This window comes from Harmonia axyridis, chromosome X (assembly GCF_914767665.1).
Source record: "Harmonia axyridis chromosome X, icHarAxyr1.1, whole genome shotgun sequence".
Lineage (NCBI taxonomy): Eukaryota > Metazoa > Arthropoda > Insecta > Coleoptera > Coccinellidae > Harmonia > Harmonia axyridis.
In genome coordinates this window covers 32717305-32722304 of record NC_059508.1, presented here as the reverse complement: position 1 = coordinate 32722304, position 5000 = coordinate 32717305, and the positions used below count along the sequence as shown (strand labels likewise).

Here is a 5000-nt window from a genome sequence, read left to right as displayed (position 1 = left end):
TACATCCCAGAAAAAATCATCTCTCTAACTATCCTGGTTCAAAAGTTGTATCGGAACATTTTCACGTCGAAAATATATCTCTAAGTCCAGACCGATGCACCACGTAATCTCGGGCAGACCGATGCACAACGTAAATGACGATCGGGACCGGGGCGATCGGTCGTATCTGACACCGCCGGCTCGGTTCTAACATCGTCAATGAGTCGGGGTTGAAAAAAAGGACGTGAACATTATTCCTTATAAAAACCAAACCCGACCATGGATTTTGATTCTGATTGTTGATTATCGCTATTAGAACACATTAGGAGGCAACCAAATCAAATTTGAGAAAATTCCACGATCAGAAAATTTTTTTCGAAAAAAAAAAAAAAATTCGAGGACACCTCGGTCATGGCAAGTTATTTTCCACAATCCATTCCCCAATCGACGTACATCACAGAAAAAATCATCTCTCTAACTATCCTGGTTCAAAAGTTGTATCGGAACATTTTCACGTCGAAAATATATCTCTAAGTCCAGACCGATGCACCACGTAATCTCGGGCAGACCGATGCACAACGTGAATGACGATCGGGACCGGGGCGATCGGTCGTATCTGACACCGCCGGCTCGGTTCTAACATCGTCAATGAGTCGGGGTTGAAAAAAAGGACGTGAACATTTTTCCTTATAAAAATCAAACCCGATCATGGATTTTGATTCTGATTGTTGATTATCGCTATTAGAACATATAAGGAGGCAACCAAATCAAATTTGAGAAAATTCCACGATCAGAAAATTTTTTTCGAAAAAAAAAAAAAAATCGTAATCACCTCGGTCATGGCGAGTTATTTTCCGTATTTCATTCCACAATCAACGTACAACATAGAAGAAATCATCTCTCTAACTATCCTGGTTCAAAAGTTGTATCGGAACATTTCACGTCGTAATATCTCGCCAAGTCCAGACCTCGGCGATAGGTAGTATCTGACACCGTCCGCTCGGGACTGACATCGACTTGGACTCGGGCTGATGATGGGGAGGCGTTTAAGGACGTGAACATTTTTCCTTATAAAAATTAAAGTCGACAATGAATATTGATTCTGATTACTGATTTACGCTTTAAAAACACATTAGAAGGCAACCAAATCGAATTTGAGGAAATTCCACGATCAGAAAATTTTTTTCGAAAAAAAAAAAAATCCGAAAAATATTTTTCGATTCCTATTACTGATTTACTCTTTTAGAACACATTAGGAGGCAACCAAATCAAATTTGAGAAAATTCCACAATCAGAAAATTTTTTTCGAAAAAAAAAAAAATTCGAGGACACCTCGGTCATGGCAAGTTATTTTCCACAATCCATTCCCCAATCGACGTACATCACAGAAAAAATCATCTCTCTAACTATCCTGGTTCAAAAGTTGTATCGGAACATTTTCACGTCGAAAATATATCTCTAAGTCCAGACCGATGCACAACGTAAACTAGGGCTGAACCGATGCACCACGTAATATCGGGCAGACCGATGCAGAACGTAAACTCGATCATACCGATGCTTCACGTAATCTCGATCTTACCGATGCACCACGTAAACAAGGGCAGACCGATGCAGAACGTAAAGTAGATCTTACCGATGCACCACGTAATCTCGATCTTACCGATGCACCACGTAATCTCCATCTTACCGATGCACCACGTGAACTGGATCTTACCGATGCAGAACGTGAATTGGATCTTACCGATGCACCACGTAAACTCGATCTTACCGATGCACCACGTAATCTCAATCTTACCGATGCACCACGTGAACTGGATCTTACCGATGCAGAACGTGAATTGGATCTTACCGATGCACCACGTAAACTCGATCTTACCGATGCACCACGTAATCTCAATCTTACCGATGCACCACGTGAACTGGATCTTACCGATGCAGAACGTGAATTGGATCTTACCGATGCACCACGTAAACTCGATCTTACCGATGCACCACGTAATCTCAATCTCACCGATGCACCACGTGAACTGGATCTTACCGATGCAGAACGTGAATTGGATCTTACCGATGCACCACGTAAACTCGATCTTACCGATGCACCACGTAATCTCGATCTTACCGATGCACCACGTAATCTCAATCTTACCGATGCATCACGTAATCTCGATCTTACCGATGCAGAACGTAAACTCGATCATACCGATGCACCACGTTATCTCGGCAGACCGATGCAGAACGTAAAAAAAAAGCTTACAGCACGCGGTGTTCCCAAGCGGTCACCCATCCAAGTACTAACCGCGCCCGACGCTGCTTGGCTTCAGTGTTCTGACGAGAACTGGCAATTTCAGCGTGGTATGGCCGTAAACAACATATATTGCGATATTTTCTATGATATCTCACTTTTTGGGAGCGGAAAGGACGTGAACGTTTTTCCTCATAAAAAATGAAATAACTTTTGGATATTAATTCTGATTGTTGATTTAAGCTTTAAGAACACATTAGGACATATCTCAATGAAATTTGAGGGATTTCCGAAATCGAAAAATATTTTTCGAAAAAAAAAAAAAATCCCAGAAGACCTCGGTCATCTCAAGTTTATTTCCATATTCTATTACACAATCAACGTACATCACAAAAGGAACCATCTCTCTAACTATCACAGTTAAATTTTTGTATCGGAACATTTCACGTCGGAATATCTCGCTAAGTCCAGACCGGGGAGATCGGTCGCATCTGACACCGTCCGCTCCGGTCTAACATCGTCTTGGAGTCGGGGTAACGATGGAGAGGCGTTTAAGGACGTGAACATTTTTCCTTATAAAAATTAAAGTCGACAATGAATATTGATTCTGATTACTGATTTACTCTTTTAGAACACATTAGAAGGCAACGCAATCAGATTTGAGGAAATTTCAAGATCAGAAAATTTTTTTCGAAAAAAAAAAAAATTCAAGAACACCTGGGTCATGGCAAGTTATTTCCCACAATCCATTCCACAATCAACGTACAACATAGAAGAAATCATCTCTCTAACTATCCTGGTTCAAAAGTTGTATCGGAACATTTCACGTCGAAATACCTCGCCAAGTCCAGACCGGGGCGATAGGTAGTATCTGACACCGTCCGCTCGGGACTGACATCGACTTGGACTCGGGCTAATGATGGGGAGGCGTTTAAGGACGTGAACATTTTTCCTTATAAAAATTAAAGTCGACAATGAATATTGATTCTGATTACTGATTTACGCTTTAAAAACACATTAGAAGGCAACCAAATCAAATTTGAGGAAATTCCAAAATCAGAAAATTTTTTTTCAAAAAAAAAAAAATCCGAAAAATATTTTTCGATTCTGATTACTGATTTACTCTTTTAGAACACATTAGAAGGCAACGAAATCAAATTTGAGTAAAATCCAAAATCAGAAAATATTTTTCGAAAAAAAAAAAAAATTCGAGAACACCTCGGTCATGGCAAGTTATTTTCCACAATCCATTCCCCAATCAACGTACATCCCAGAAAAAATCATCTCTCTAACTATCCTGGTTCAAAAGTTGTATCGGAACATTTTCACGTCGAAAATATATCTCTAAGTCCAGACCGATGCAGAACGTAAACTCGATCATACCGATGCTTCACGTAATCTCGATCTTACCGATGCACAACGTAAACTAGATCACACCGATGCAGAACGTAAACTCGATCTCACCGATGCACCACGTGAACTGGATCTTACCGATGCAGAACGTGAATTGGATCTTACCGATGCACCACGTAAACTCGATCTTACCGATGCACCACGTAATCTCGATCTTACCGATGCACCACGTGAACTGGATCTTACCGATGCAGAACGTGAACTCGATCTTACCGATGCACCACGTAAACTAGGGCTGACCGATGCATCACGTAAACGACGATCGAGAGGCGCGAAAGGACGTGAACGTTTTTCATTATAAAAATTGAAATAAATGATAAATAATGATTCTGATTGTTGATTATCGTTTTTAATATGCATTAGTAGGCAACCAAATGAAATTTGAGGAAATTCCGATAACAGAAAATTTTTTCGAAAAAAAAAAAAATTCATGAAATCCTCGGTCATCGCAAAATATTTACCATATTCTGTTCGATAATCAACGTATATTTAAGAAGGAATCATATCTGTATCTATCTTGGTTCAAATTTTGTATCGGAACATTTTGACCAAAGTCCGAGCTTCGGCCGAAACAGACACCGCTGACCTGGCCTATCGATCGACCGAGAGTCGGGGATAGAGCGTAAGTGTTGTCTGGAGGGGAACCCTGTGCTCTCCTGACATATATAGGGAAGGTGGTCGCGTTGGGCGATGCAGAACGTTTGGATCGGGAATTATATTTTTGGTTCAGCTATTGGAATATGGTTTATTGTTGGTATATATTGGCGAAATAACGTTCTTACTGACTGGGGATATTCATAAAAATGAGTCCGGAGATTTTCAGATCGAAGTCCGAGTGATCCGACTTGGAAGGCGTGTTGGGTGGGTCGAGATGGCTTAGATCGATCAGACGAGGCGGGCTAAGTGTTGACGTCATGCATCGGTCCATTTTCAGATTGAGTCCGAGTAATCCGACTTTGAAAGAGTGTTGGGTGCGTCGAGACTGTTTAGATAGATCGGACGAGGCGGACTAGGTGTTAACGACATGCATCGGTATATTTTCTGATCGGAGTCCGAAGAAATCGGCCCTAGTAGGCGCAGCGGACGGTCGAGACGGCCTCGGTGGGTCGGATCGATCGGGAAAAGTTTGCTAAATCGTGTCTGGAGGGGAACCTTGGGTTCTCCTGACATATATAGGGGATAAGGTTTGGGTGAACGATTCTTCACGTAAAAGTTGAGTAATTTATTTTTCGATAAGCTTTTGGATATTGATGAGAAGTATATGTATATCTTCGATTAAAAGAATTCTTACCGTCTCGATGTATATTATATTAGATATATAAGAAATAGTTAACGTGATGCATCGGCCGATTTCCGGATCGGAGTT

At 41.0% G+C, this 5000-nt stretch overlaps 1 non-coding gene across 1 annotated transcript; it reads right to left on the bottom strand.

Annotated features, from left to right (window-relative positions):
- Positions 1-2226: 2226 nt before the first annotated feature.
- LOC123687568 lies at positions 2227-2345 on the bottom strand. The gene has a single exon (XR_006749286.1). It is a non-coding gene; the product is annotated as a 5S ribosomal RNA (ribosomal RNA).
- Positions 2346-5000: the final 2655 nt, after the last annotated feature.